Raw genomic sequence first — 15,781 nt, forward strand, 5'->3', positions numbered from 1 at the left:
CCAAGCAGCTCCCAAAATCTCTGGGAACTGTGCTTCCAAATGTCCTCTCCCTTTGGCATTGGGAATTTCCCAGCATGGCCCTGCTTTTTATTTACAATGGAAGAGATGTGACAATTGAGCCTCTTTGGTCTCCCTCCTGCCTGGGAAAGAGCTAAAAGGGTTAGATCCTTGGTGAATGAACCAACCAAGTGAGTTCAGAAATATTCCCCCTGCTTCGAGGGAGAACTCAGAAATAACTCCCTGGTAACTGAGGAACCATCCCCTCACAGGGCTGCAGAGCCACTGCCCCCATGGCGTTTTCCACAAAGTCAGCCTCTGGTCATGCAGCTCTCAACACACTCAAAGAGAAAAGGAGGGAAGTGGGCAATAACATCCTTCCTCCACAGCCCTATCCACCCTACAGACACACTTTCTGGCCAAGTTTTTCCTAGACTTGGTTGTCCTCTAATGGGCAGATCAATTGGCCAAGATTAGGCCTAAAGAGTGGAGGAATCTGTGACTCAGCACCAAGCCAAGCTGCTGTTTCTCATGAAAGTTACAAAAAGCACCATTCTCCAGTTTCATATTCCTTGAGATCCTGGCTGCTGCCTACAGGTTAATAATTTTGTGAGGCTTTTATGAAACACTGGGAAAAATTAGGATGTCTCTGGCCAAAATTTCCCTATCCATGCAGGCCTAACCTGCAGGGAAGACTTGGTTTTCTGGGCAATGTTTCATAGGATGAGGACAGTCCAGCAAGTTGAGGGAGAAGAGCTTTCTGAGCACAGACACTCAGCCATTACTGACATTTTAGTGCCATCCCTGGCACTGTTCAAGGCCAGGGTGGATGGTGCTCTGGCCAGCCTGATCTAGTGGAAGGTGCCCCTGCCCATGGCAGAAGGGTAGAAATGAGATGGGCTTGAAGGTCCCTTCCAACAAAAGCCATCCTGTGATTCCATGAAGTGGTGTGATTAATAGGCCAGAGGGAGCTCACAGGAACATTTCTATGTGACAGAGAAAACAACTTTACCTATATTATGACTAAAGCACCAAACCCACCCTTTGCTGACATCAACACATGTCATTTAACTCACAGTATCTTAGGTGCTACAAGCACGGGACTATTTGGTAGTGCCAGAGTTGTGCTTAAAAAGAACTGGGGTAACAGAAAGATTGAAATTATTTAGGTGAAACCCATTTTTTTCCATATTTCCCTTGTCTTGCTTGGTTTGTGCAAAACTTCATTCCCTGTCTCATAGCTGATGGACAGAGCCAGGCAGGCACATCCAAAAGTTTCTGTCTTCAGCTACAGGCTTGATACACTGCAGAAGGACAAAAAGAGCAATCATCTAGACGTGAACTGAGCCAATTAAATGTCTGAGCTGTGTTTCGAAAGCGAACATGGGCGACATCAGAATTTTTCCATCAGCTGTAATAACGCCAATTACTTTGCCAGTTGCTGATTCCACTGTGATTTGTTTAGTGCAGTCATGCTTCAGCTTCTTGCCTGGGCTGATACACTTTGTTTATGCTGACTCCTCATTTGCAGAGCTTTTCTGTCTTTTTTTTCCCTGGTGTTTTCTCTTTTCCTTGGGACCATCTCAGAGCACAGAATAATCCTCTTCCCTATGTCCCTGCCAGATGGGGCAGAGTATCCTAAAATGGTGACAAGTTTCTTGGGAGCAAGAGATGCTGCTGTTGTTCCCAACGACTTCGTAGGATGCAGAGATCATCCTCTCATTCTCCTTGAGGCACTGAGTTGAGACAGCAAAAAGCCCTCCCAAGAAGTCAAGGAGCTTCTCAAGGAGTGTGATGTTGGGATTGGATGGTGATGGTGACTCTGAAATTGATTGCTTTTATCTCAGGGATAGAAAGGGCGACCTTGTGCCTCTCCTTGTGACAAATGCACACAAATACATGTTCACAATCACAGTGAGTCTGCCTGGAAAGTTAGCTGGAGTTTTTCATTGGTGTTTCCTTTCAAGTCCATGGAAATTATTGGGCCACTTTGCACAAGAGCTGTGATTCTCTTCCTGCTAATTAGGGAAGAGCCCTAATCATGGGCATTAAAGGAATGCATCTGCCTGACTGGTGACTTGAATGTAAAGTGCTGCGATATCTTCCAGGGATTTTAAAAGCTGGTTTAATTCCCTTTTCAGTCAAGTTCAGACTGGGGAGGGTGGGATGACATTTCCTCTATCCCCCTTCAAGAGATGCCAAGAGTTATCTTGCCCTCCCGGCTGAGTAATGTCTTTTCCTCCTTTCACCCTCCCACAGCAGCTATTGCCATCTCCAGAACCCTACTGGTGCTGCATTTTGCACATACCAGCCTTGCTGCCATCTTTCCTAATATCCAGTCTGAGCCTGATCTGAGCATCATGAGCACATTTTCACCAGGATGCAGCAGGACTTTTTTCTATCCATCCCTGGGGCAAGCAAAGGAGTCTCCAGAAACATGATCTGCCACATTAAGTATCAGCTAGAGATGAGGCTATCAGCTCTATTCATACCCTGCTATCAGTTTCAGCTTTGCAGCTGACTAATATATTTGACACACTTTGCTCCTCACAGCCCTCCTTGTCACCAGGAATTGTAAAAGATCCCCTGGACGTGTCACAGTTCATATCAGCCACAAATAGACACAAAACAGACAAGCTGCTGGCTCATGTCAGAGAAATGCGGCAAAGGGACTTTACAGGGGAAATGTTTAGTAACCCTAAACTGAGAAAATTAAGGCAAACTTTGGCTCTAGGAGATGAACACACTGGGATGTGGTTCCTTTTTCCAGCAGTGCCACCATGATGGATCTCATGCCCAATTGCCTGGCATTTAACAAAAACTGCAGTCAACAAAAACTGCAAAACGTGACTGAGGCTGAAATCTCCCCTTACACAGTCCAGGATTAAAATTTCTTGTCCACACTGTATTCACAGCAGCACAGCTGCCATGGACACCAGCTGCAAGTCTTGTTTTCTTTGTGGGAAACTGAGACACTATGAAAAATAACTTTTCCAAGGCACAAACCTACTTTGAGAAATAGTTAAAAATACATGACAGCATCTCCTACCTCCTGTCTCACCTGCAGGACAGCTTTACATTCAAAGATAGTTTACATGTGAATGTTTGTGGAGCAGCATGTAACTCAGTAGTCACTAAGTCCATACCATATCCAGTTCACCCTCAACTAAAACAATCACACCACAGAATCATAGAATTGCTAAGGTTGGAAAATACCTCCAATATCATCAAGTTCAACTTTGGTTGAATACCACCATGTCAACTAACCTAAATCCCACTGCGAGTCATTGCTGGACCTCCAGGGATGGTGACTCCACCACCTCCCTGGGCAGCCCCTTCCGAAGTTTAGAAACCCTTCCTGTGGAGAAATTTTTCCTGATGTCCAACCTGAACTTCCGCTGGTGCAGCTTGAGGCCATTTCCTCTTGTCCTATTGCTTGTGGCCTGAGAGAAGAGATTGGCCCCCACTTGGCTACAACCTCCTTCCAGGTAATTTTAGAGAGAAAGAAGGTCTAAAAAAATCAACCACTCTTTCAGATTTTGAAAGTACCAAAATATTTTCTTTTTCAGAATGCAGACAAATCAAGTTCACTTAAGACTGAAAGCCACTAACCTTTTTCTTTATTTTTTCTAGTCCTCTGTATTCTTACAGAGTACTGTTGTAGGGTCATGACATACTTATTGTGTATGTGTTGCAATATAATAACTCATCTGGAGATTTAAACTAGCAAAGGGATTTTAAAACTAGAGGCTGCTCTGTTGGTATGGCTGGCTTGGTGTTTATTTTAGGGAAGGATCTATTATCTCACTGTGTTGGAGAGCTGCCCTCAGAGCACCAACAATTCCTGCCCTTCATTTGAGGTCAAAGGCAGGTCTCTCTCCTGGAGTTTAATCTGACTTTTTTTATGGGATCATCTCCTGGGTTTTAGCAACATTTAGTAAAAGAAATAAAGCCAAATTTGTCATCAGTCTCATTAGGGAAACTTCACTGTTGGGTTACCAAATAAAATCCGGTGGGGTCCCACTGGATATGTTTTCTGTCACAGCTCAGGGTATTTAATGCAACCCTTATGGAGAGTACAGCAGGCTTTGCTTTTGTTAGGGCCTTGGAGACTTTGGAGTGGTTTTGTCTTTGGCTCAAACCAGCAGAATATAATTTTGCTCAAAAAGAAAGGGAGAATAACAGCTGATATGACAGGAGAGAGCACATGGTACAGAACAGGTTGCAAGGAGATGTACTTCTAAATCCAGCTGAAGTCTCATTGACACACGTGCTTGCGTATATCCCCATCCATAAAATGCGAAGATTACTAATTCTCTATCTTGCAGAGAGCTAAGAAGCTAAATTAATTACTGTTTGTGGAGCTAATTGAGATTCCCAGATGAGTACTGTTTGGAACATTTTAATTCTTATTATTATTATTTCCATTGAGGTTTGCCTCCATGTAATTAGTTTGCTATATCTGCAAACAGGTATGTTCTCTCGAGCTCTCTGGAGGCATTCCTCATGGGACTGGCCCAAGCTATGTGGCATGAGGAACCACTGGCAGTCAAGACTGAGCTATCTTCCAGCTTTCTACCTCACCCCAAACCCATGTCCATCTCCTTGTATGGCTGTGCTCTTTAGAAAGCCATATTTCCTCAAGTGAACAGAAACAGCTTAAGGAAACCAGCTTGATTACAAATTTATGCGCCGTTATAAATTACTGTGGTAAATTATACTTGTGTGTGTGTAGTGGAATCAAGCCTAGAGGTGGATTATGTCCATTCCAGGGAGGAAAAGTGTTTCGCAACAGCATTAAAGTGTGTCTGGTTTTGCCATCAGTCTCTATCGGGTTGAAAATTAAATCAATTCTCACACAATGTCTACCAGTCACCTATTGTTTTAGTTTATATTCACAAGTGCTGTTCACTTCAGTAATTCTGAGTTAGCTCAATATTTTCAAAAAAAATTTTTCAATAAATCTGCAGTTGCAGTCACTGAAGATTCACTTGTCAAATACCTCTCCTATTTAAAAGCAGCACAAGAGTAGTAGAACAAAAAGACATACTAAAATGGTGCCAGATTTAAAACAAAACAACCCCTTAAGATTATGTAAGAGCTATATGAAGTATGTTGTTTTATTTATGAATGTGGAACTCTGTTTATTCATTATTTTGTGTGTCTGGGCCGGTGTGGTTTGCTTTTCCTTTCCTTTCATATACAAGGCAGTAATTGACACTGAGACAGACAAAGCAGTGAGTTTTAAGGATCTTGAAACACAAGAGGCAATTTTGCCAGAGGTTTCATCTGAGAGAAGCTAAGTCAGTATGAGCTGGAAAGCTTGGGGAAGTAGACAGAAATAATCAAGTCAACATGTCAAAAAAGGCTGTTCAACTTAGGCTGGAGCTGTGCTTGTTTACCTTTCTTGTGCATAAAGCTTAGAGGAGACAAACTCAGTGATGGGAAAGTGGTTCTAAGCCAGCTGAAGTACTTTATGGTGTTCACATCTCTTTTACAATGGGGACATAGAGGTGCAGGCATTTCTATTTACTTAACAAGTCAGTGAAACCCTCAGTCTGATACTGTGTCCAATATAATCAATTTTAGTGTTGTGATTTTTGTGTTCCTGTAATCCTGGGGCAGTCCTTCAAAATCCATATTTGCCAAGGCAAATATATTTGGCCTAAAGGGAACTGGGAGACTCCTTTTTTTTTTTTTTTTTTTTTTTACATCCCTGAATGAATAAGAGGCTATAGTCCATTTTTAAGGACGTGTTCATGGATTCTGAGACACCTGAATGTTTTCAGAGATCTGCCACTACCTCTGAAAAACTGAAATAATCATTGCCATTGGTGCCTCCTTTGGCAGGAAACCCATGGTTAGAAGCAACAAGTTAATATAATAATTAGTTGTTTAATCTTCTCTATGTCCAGCTTGAACTTGCAAATAATAGAAACACAGCCAGGGTGCTTTTGCTGGGTGTTTCACTGGCTTTCCCCATATTATCTAATACAGCACTGGAAGGAACTGAAATTTTAGACCTCCATTTGCAGGATTCCCCAGCATTGCTATCAGCAACCTCTGAAATGGATCCATTCAGTTGGCCCTTTGATGTGCAATTAAACCCAGGAAAAAATAGCTTTGTGTAATGTATAAATAGAAAAGAGGAGAGATAAGGGTGGTGTTGAAGTTGCTGGCTGACAGCTTGGCATCCAAACCTTAAAGGTGAATGCCACTACCACTGCTTAAGAAAATTGCCTGCTCCTTGCCGAATTCCAGCCCCCTGAAACTTAGCACTTTATTTATCTTGTAGCTATTTTGGTGAGTTGGAAAGAAGAACAAAACAAACACAAGAAATACCCCACAGAAACCATTTACAAAAAAATCCAAAGCCAACGTAAGGTCTTTGAGGCCAACTTAATTTGTCTTACTAGCAAAAATAAATTTTTTGTTAGAAAAAAATATTGGTGGCTTTCAAGGACAGTTTTTTCATTGCATGGTTTTTCTCTTTATCTCCATAAAAAACAGCATTCTTGCAGGAAGCCTTTCAGTTTATCAATTCTAAGTGACGAATAATTCACATTTGAAGTATAGACCTCTTGAATGCTGCAAAAATTGTGAGTACATGGGCTGGTCTTGGAGGGATAGGGCATCCAGGTACATTTTGATTAAACTGATAAAAGCATGAGAAAATCCAGGTGGAAGTGAGGGTATTTGAATCAACTTCAGGAAGAGATTCAATTTCACCTTCTGAAAGAGCCAAAAATAGCTGATGCCAATGAATGAAGAAAGCCATTCAAATTCAGGAGAAAACAAGGATGGCAAAGGAAGTGATTATTACCTGACCATTACTTGCCTGAACCATGTGAACAACTAGTCCCAGATGGATTTCCAGGTTGAAAGTGTCTCTGACTTTGGTCTCATACAAACCAAGTCAGGTCTTCTTATCTTTTGAAGATCCCAGTGGCCATCTGCTGCATGACTTCCAGCTGGTTGTTCTTCATCCTGCTGAACTGCTTAAAAATGTTTGGAAACTCAAAGCATCCTCCCCGATAACATCAAAACAAAATCATAGAAAAGTCTGTTCTAAAAAAGGCCTGCTCTCCTGGTTTTGGTTTGGATTTTTTTTTTTTTTTTGTTTTGGCCTTTTTTTGTGTGTGTGAATTGTTTATTTACAATTATTTTTTTAGGAGAATTTGCCATGCATGATTTTGTGGCTGCCAGAGGAAAAATGTGTGACAACATGTGCTTGTTTAGTTTTGTGACTTCTCAAACATAGGTGTAAAAAGTAGGTGTCACCTTTGCAACAGTGACTCAAGAAGAGGAGGTTGATGTCTCTGGTGGTGGAGAATGGTGAGAGTCAGGGTTGGGGGCTGAGCTAATTTCTAGGTACATATGTAAAGCAGTAATACCTGAGCTACAGATTAGCATGGAGAGAGCACCAGATCTTCCAGCTGCTCCATTAGGATTTCAGGCCAGGCTATTTAATGATGCCCTGGTCTCCTTCTTTAAGCAGATTATCACAGTGACACACTGACTGCTCTGCCCTGCCAGCACCCTTGGTCTTTGCTCCTGCTCTTCTGCTCATGGTGACTCTGCTGTCCATGAAGAGAGGAGGCTGAGAGGCTGAGAGGAGGTTTTGCTGTGGGCCAGGGTAATCCCTGGATTTTGTCTTAGATAAATAATAAACAGCATCAACAAAAAAAGTGTTTATGGGAATTGTTTAGATTTATTATTAAGAGTAGTATTATTATTACTTAGCAACCTTCTCAGGTTGTCTTTGCTGGGTGCAGCTCTGAGCAAAAAGAAATTCCTCTTGCTGCAGAAAAGCCTTTGGTCCATGCTGCTGGAGGTGAGCCATCTCCCCAGGACTCTCTGCCCAGAGTGTTTATTTTGTCCCACCACAAGCTTGCCAGTTTCCTGTTGTAGTGAATTTCACTTTCTTCTACTTTTTGAGAGGGAATAATAATCCTTACAGGGCTTTGAAGTGCATGTAAGTGTTGGGGTCACAGATGATAATACAACTGTTACAAGGACAAAGGCAGTGAGAGTGCTAGAAAGGCATGGGTATATGCTTTCCTAGTGAGAACAGGTGATTTTTATCTAGGTTTTTTCTGTATTTTCACCACAAAATCTGCACAAAAAACCAGTAAAGTGTTTCCAAAATAAATGGCCCCACACTGGGACTAAATTCATCTAACAATTTTGGCTCCAAAACTAGAGTGGAATTCTGAAAAAAAAAAATAGTTTTCTTATTGAAAGGTGTACATTGAGACAGATGGAGAGGAAAAGAAGGATGAAAGAGAGGAAACATAAACGAGAAGATAAAAAGAACTGGACTTTTTTTTTTTTTTCCCATCCAGAACATGAGGAAATGCAGTTCCTGAGGTATTTTATGTAGATTTCATCCCCACAAAAATACACTGTTCCTTCAGTTCTTTTCCTGGATTCTGTCATTAGATCCAGTCTGGAATTGACATGTGACCTGTAGCAAGTGGCAACTTCTGTGTGACTTGGCTCACCCTTCTGCAAACCTGGGGGTTTAATGGGTTTTGTTCATTAAACCTGCCCAGCTCCTCTCCAAGTTGGAGGTGAGGGTGGCACTACGTACATGCCAAGTCTGGATAGAAGCTGTCAGTCCTGTCTGCTCTAATGAGACTTTTCTCCTAAAGAGGACATCAGTGAGTAACCCATCTGCTGCTGTCATGTACACACAGCTTGCCATATATGCTGAAAAATATTCCTGGAGGTGCGTTCCTTCACTCAGCTTTTTTTGTCAGCAGTCCTCTGAAGATAGGACAGTTCTGTTCCCTTAATGAAAGTTGATGGTGAAATAGCTCAAGAATTTTGGAAAACAGAAGACAGTTTCTTTGCATCAATGACAGGTGTCTAATTCATGCTCCTGCCTATTACATGATGCTTCAGCCAGGCAAGCAGGGAACTCAGTGCCCCCGCAGAAGGAGAGATATGAGATGGCCTATTTGGGTATGAAATAGGTGCTGGAGTCTATCACAGCAATGGAAAGCAGCAGTCATACATCACAGTATGACATAATTTTTCATCATCCTCTGCCAGCTGAGCTGTGATTAACGTGTTAGCAGGTTTGTCAATTGTCAGATCATAAAACTGATCATTGGAGCTGCACTAAAATGTGCAAACCTTTGAAAACAGGCCAGGCTTTCAGGCTGATCCAGCACTGAATTTGCCTGCAAGTTTTAGTTCCCTCAAATGGAGGGAGATGATGTGCAAGCAACACCCTCGTTCCCCTTGCTGTCCTTGCTGTGTGCAATGTTTCTGTGCTGTGTCCACGTTAACATCAAGGTGTCCTGTGTGCTCCTCTTCATGCAAACACCCTTCAGCTGAGGCATCTGATGGCATCTTGTCTCAACAAGGACAGAGACAGATGCACTTTGGGCTGTTCAGGTTTCCCAACCTCTTTTTCAGTGTTGCCACTTTAGCACAAAACACAATGACAATGGTTATGTGTAATGGGATTAGATAACTAACCACTGACAAAACAATGGTTACTTGAACTAACAAGCATGAGAAAAAGAAAGAGAACTGAGGAGCGTGACCTAGAATGGGAGAGGAGTGAATAACAGATGCCTTTTCACAGTATTTTGCTACTGCTTGTCATGAAAGAATGCTCAGATGTTTGGAGAGTAAGCCAAGACTTGCTCCGGTCAATGGGGCCCCAAGGTGTTTGATTTACAAACAGCTAAAAATACTGCAAAACTTTGAAAGTGTATTTACAGCCTTTTTTTCACCCTGTCTGCCTGCTGGCACATACAGAATTACGAGGGAATGGTTTGGGTTGTTACTGTGGTTTTACTCTTTTACAGTTGTTCCATACACCATTTTTTCCCCATTTTACGGGTCCCTAAAGATCCACAGGCCACCCCTTGAGAACCAACAGCCTGGAAAGACAAGGTGGAAAATTTGTGCTTTGGAGTGCATTTATTAGAGTCCCTTGGTTCTACAGGAACGCCATGAGGAGGAAAATCACGGACTTTGGGTTCTTTGCAAAAAGAGCTGTCTTGCTGTGACAACGAAGGCTTTTCTTGAAACAAAAGTAGAAAAGTCTGAAGCTGTTGTGCAGTGAGCTCATCGTGCTCATGGGGGAGAGTGTCGCAAATGCACCCAGTGCCCCTCAAGGCAAAGACTGTGCAGCCAACAGGCTCAGTCTAACCCTCCCAACAAGACCAGTCCTACAGACTTGTCCATCATTCCCCAGTATCTTCCCCAGGGAATGGGAAGCAACAACGTGCAAAGATGTAGCCTTAGCATGGTCACCCTTCCCCTGAATTTTTCTTTTGTTTTTTTTTTTTTTTCCAGAAGAAAGGGTTCATTGAAGGGGAAAAAGGTGTTGTTAAAACCATCCTCCTTGGCACTGAGCGCCCCTGGCAAAGCTTGGTTCTCTGCACTTTGTGTCTACTGTGCCATGTTATCCCTGCACTTCCCATGAAAAAGCCAATCCTTGAACCACTGAGATGAGGTGTTTTTGGTGAGGTTGAGTTACATGGTGACCACACAGCTGAGGAATGCAGGTATTTGGGACTCCTCTGGAAAGACCCTGCTGCAAGATCTCCAGGGTGTACTGTACTAAGCATAAGCTTACCACCCCCAGGGTTTGGAAGAGAGCAAATTCCTTCCAGGATTATAGGATTAAGAAGTTGAAAAGTGATTCAAATTCTTCATTAAACAAAAAAAAAAAAAAAAAAGAAAAAAAAAAAAAAAAAAAAGAGAGAGAGACATGATGGGAAGCTCTTCAATGCATGCATCACTCGACGTGTTTTCCTTGTAATTAAAGGAAGTTATTGAAAAATATTTGAGGGGATTAAATGCTCAGAGTATATGTGCCGATCAAATAACACAAGAGTCTGCATTCTTCTGAGTAATCAATGGAGTGACTTGAATGGGGAGGTTCAAAAGAGCACAGTTATTGTTAAAGTGCCATTGTAGTAGTATTCACCATACTGTATGGCAGATGGACAGGCCCAAGGGTTTCCCAGCAGGGAAACCTTGCTTTAGCTGAAAAAAGCAAGGGTCTAGAACTCATATATGGGTATTTCCACAGCTGCTGTTAAAATTTAAGGCAGGCTTTTCTTCCTGTTGTTCTCCCCAAGCTGAATGCAGAAAGAGATATTTCTAATTTCTTAATTTCCCAGTTTGAGAAAGGCTTCTTTTGGACTGAAACTATATTTCTCTTTTATTCAAGGAAACAAGACATATGTCCACAGACTATGTGGACAAGAAAGGTGTCTAAGGACTGAGCACAGGGGCTAAGAAATGGGAGGTGCTCCTGTGGTAAACAGGGAATTGTACTTACCATTATTCTTTCTTCTGTCTTCTGACAGCTTAATTGTTAGTGGTCATTATTTAGCCACTAATTAAGAGGTCATTATGTCCCAGACACCTGGTGTCAAGAATAGCCAATGTGTCCTGCAGTTCGTACACAGCACCATGGCCACTGTGGTGTTCTGTGAGTGTTTTCCCATGTGTGTGACAGAAATGTTTCTCTGTCCAGAGATCTTTGCTTTATTCTGACTTTTCTTTGGGTGGCTCAGTGCTGAAATGGGCACAAACAGCAGTAGGATAGAGAAGAGGGATTCCAAAGGTGTTTGATGACCGTGAGGCTATAGGATCCTTTGTCATGTTGCAGCAGAATGCTGGGAGTCAAATTTCCCTGAATTACCAGTGCCCTCTTTCCAATGCTTTTGGAGGAGGAAGAACCTGACTTTAGATAGAATTTGGCCCCAAGGTTGTACTTTCACCTTTGCTCCTGCTCTGCCATTACAGCCTGGGGACAAAACAGCTCACCTTTTTAGCTTCATTTGGATTTTATAAATGAGCAGATTAATGTCATCCCCTTCAATTCCTGGATTTTACTAAAAGTGCATTGAGATCTTGATATGAAAGATGCCATATAACTGTACAGAGAAAGATTATATTTATTCCTCTTTCATAGTCTCTTTATTAAGTGTTTCTCACATAGTGGAGGGAAGAGATCTCTCCTTTCCTCTCCTCTCCTCCAGACAGTTTTCCAAATTAGGTCTAACACATCCCATCCTCACCTATGAAGAATATCAGGTCACAGTTATACCAAAGGTGTACCCATCTGGGAAGTGGATCTTGAGTCTGGTACTGGTGCTTGTCACCTCAAGATGTTTTCTCTCTAGAGCTGTTCATGACAGAACTCTTGCCAGCCCAGGCTCAGGAGGTCACTGATAAGGCAGGGCCAGCTCTACCCCAAACTCATTTTTCTGATTTGCTCCTATGCAGGTCCATCAATGCTGAATTCTGTTGGTGCATCCTGCACCAACATGCAACTCTCCTTACCTTTTACTTGTTTTCTTAAATGTCTCATCTCTATTTCCCCCACCTCAGTTTAATTACATAATTTCTTATGCTATCCACAGCAAACAGTCCCACATTAGTTCCTTTTTCCATGCTTTGGCCACTTATAGCAAATCAGTCTGGAATTTGATCCAGTCAGGAAATTAATCAATTTCAGATGTCCCATTATCCTCATTTTTTTGCCTTGCCAGAAATGTCCCAATCAGGATGATTGTTTCTTAGCCAGTCACTTCAATCCTTTTTAGGCACTTAAAAACAAACTTTCTTAGAGAGAGGCTTAGCACACCAAGTACCCAAACTGAAGTTAATGGATGCTCCTGAGAGCAAGTCCTGTTTATTTTGGCATATCTCTGTACAAATAAAAGTCTGATTATAGGTATCTGCATAAGAAAGTGAAGACAGAAGAGCTGCAGTTTTTTTCTTTTTCAAATATTTTTCTTTTGTTTTAAGCTACTTGGGCAAATCAACCATATATCTTCTCACTTCCTCCTAAAAGCTAACCAGATGGCATATGCCAGCACCCAAATTTCCCACTGGTGGTTTGTTTATCATTCAGTCACCTTGAGCATGTAGTGGAAAGTCTGAGCTGACCCTCAGGTATGGTAGTTGTTAATAACCAAAACCATGATTTGACCAAGCTGCCATTTGAAAAACTCACAGTCCTGTTGACTTTGTGTGATGCCACACAGTATCAGTAAGTGTTGAAATTCAGCAGAACTGAGTACAAAATGGGCTTTGGAATCCTGTGTCACATGCCCTAGGGGCTAATGGAGTGGGTATTTTTCTAACCTTACAATTGTGGTTAATAAAATAATGGATGAGGAATGGGTGAAAGGAGTTTTTTTAATTTTTTTTATTTATTTTCTTTTGGCTCCACAGATGTGCTTAAGCAAACATAATCTCCTGATCCTGCAAACAGCAGTTCCCTTGGCAAAATGGTTTGGGAAGGCTTTGGATAACTTTAGTTAAAAAACTCACTTGCAAAAAAATAAGCTGTCAGAGAGTAAATGTTTAACTTTTCCATTTGTTTTCTTCTTTTCATGGACTGTACACGACAAACCATATTCATAGCTGCTAGTGTTGTAGTTAATGTCAACAGAGTTATAGTTGGAAAGGAAATTACCCGGACTGTCATGATTTCACATCCTTTTTGTAATTCCTTCTCCGGATAAATTGGTTGTTCATGACGACAGACATTGAAACAGATTAACCTGCCAGCCAACTTATAGTGACACACATTAAAATGCAAGTCCTGGAGTTCTATATATAAAAAAAAATTACCCATAGAAAGTAACCTCCACAATGAGAAAAACAGAACAAACCCACTGACCAGAAGTTAAAACCAACACAATTTACAATAAAGAGGCAAAGGTTTAGCAGATTAAACCAAGATGGTTCCTGGAGACTGGTTGTCTTGGGACATCATAGGAGATTTTTGAAGGCTATGTGATTTATTTGAACTTTACTAGAGTTGAATGAGGTTGTTCTGCCCCTGTGCCCTGGGCTCAGGTGAGAGCCCACCTGCAGAGCTGCCCCAGCCCTGGCTGCAGCAGCACAAGGACGTGGAGCTGCTGCAGCCAGTGCAGAGCAGGCAGCAAGGTGATCAGAGGGATGGAGCAGCTCTGCTGAGGGGAAAGGCTGAGAGAATTGGGATTGTTCAGCTTGCAAAAGGGAAGTTTTGGACTGATCCAGCTGCAGCCTTGCAGTACCTGAAGGGATCCAACGAGAAAGAAGGAGAGGGACAATTTACAGGAGTCTGGAGGCACAGGAAAAGGGGGACTGGCTTCACACTGACAGAAAGTAGCTTTAGATTAGATATGAGGAGAAAATTCTTCCATGTGAGAGTGATGAGGAACTCGCATGGTTTGCCCAGAGCTGCTGTGGCTGCCCCATCCCTGGAAGTGTCCAAGGCCAGGTTGGATAGGATTTTAAGCAATATGGGCTAGTGAAAGGTGTCCCTGCCCATGGCAGGGGGTAGAGCTGGATGAGCTTTTCCAAATTCTTCCCAACCCAAACCATTCTTTGACTTTATGATTCTATGAGGCAGGGCTATTCTGGTGTGAAATCTACAGGTGGTAAGGATAGATTAAGTCTCTCTCACTTCCTTTTCGGGTCTGTGATTCACAGAGAGACTCAGTGTTCTCTCAGCCTCAGCTGGCCCACACAAACTGGGGTCCTGGTGGGCATTGCCCTGCATCTTGCAAGCATGGGCACTACAGGAAATGCACACACTTTGCAAGCAAGGCATCTCTTTTTCACTGCTTTTTGCACTGGAATGAGGCAGTGTTGAATTAAGCCAGGTGTAAAGTGTATGTGAAAACCATTAGGCAAAGGCTGCTTTAAACAATGAGACTTACCATGATAACGAGTGTTAAACTTGGTAGTCAGTAATAACAGGGTCAGCGCCTTGGAGAGCAGCTCATTGCAGAGTGTCAAGAAAAGGGAAAGTGATTAGCTTGAGTTTCCAAGGGAAAATGAGCAGTCCACAAGTTCAGTGCTAGATTGTCTGTAGTCATGTTAAGAGTCTTTGTCTCTCTTCCCTTCAGCAGAGGTTCAAACTCCCTGCTTCGGTATGTGCCTTCCCTGTTGCTAAATCCATTTACACTGGGATTTGCTGGAACATAGAGGAAACACAGTGATCTGAGCAGGCAAGAAACCCAGGATGTCCTGAGTTCTCGTGCTAAGGCTTGGCAAAAAAACTGGCTCCTGCCATTTCCTCTTCTCCCTGCAAAGAGTTTAATTCAGTAATTATTCTAAGAAACAAGATCTCTGCATGCTTGGCGAGAGGCCAGAGATTCATCCAAACTTGTGGGCTTACTTCACTGATGTTCAGGCCAATTGGTGCACTCAGGCTGCACAATGAGTTGCAGATGTAGTGATCTCATGTACTTCATTGGTGAAAAGCACAGAAATGTTTACCCTGTAGTCGAATGTAAATGTAAAAAGATGGTTGCCTGAGACTGCAATCTGAACATCCCAAAACAGCATCACACCAACCCTCCCCCAATTTAATCCTCTTCTTTGTTGCCTCATCTCTCCCATCTGTGAAATGGAAACAATTCCACTTCACTTTGTCCTGCTTTGCCCCGAGGAACTGGAATGAGCTAGAACTTTCAAAAGGACTTTGAAGACAGATTATTGTTTTTCATTACTGTGTGCAACACTTCTCACCATGAAGTGATATTTCAGAATAAAGGTACAATTCTGCTGTGCCAAGAAAGTAATGCTAACCTTCCACCAAAAACATCACTGCTTTGTTAGATGAAAATCAGCTGTGTTTGACAGAGTAATTTGTGAACTTTGCCAATGCTGTGTGGTTCTGCATGACCAGCCTGGACCTGGTGTATTTTATTTTTTCCCTTACTTTCTGGGGGGGATTATGTGCTGTGACTTTGACCTGGGACATTTCCTTTCTTCAGGAGGATTAAGCTTCAGTTGTTTTTCT

At 42.3% G+C, this 15,781-nt stretch overlaps 1 protein-coding gene across 3 annotated transcripts in view; it reads left to right on the forward strand.

Moving 5' to 3' along the window:
- Window positions 1-15,781, forward strand: part of SETBP1 (SET binding protein 1) — a 267,469-nt gene that overhangs the window by 134,150 nt on the left and 117,538 nt on the right. The gene's annotated exons all lie outside the window — the stretch shown is intronic.

The sequence above is a fragment of the Onychostruthus taczanowskii genome, unplaced genomic scaffold (assembly GCF_017590055.1).
Source record: "Onychostruthus taczanowskii isolate IOZ18803 unplaced genomic scaffold, ASM1759005v1 scaffold79, whole genome shotgun sequence".
Taxonomy (NCBI): Eukaryota; Metazoa; Chordata; class Aves; order Passeriformes; family Passeridae; genus Onychostruthus; species Onychostruthus taczanowskii.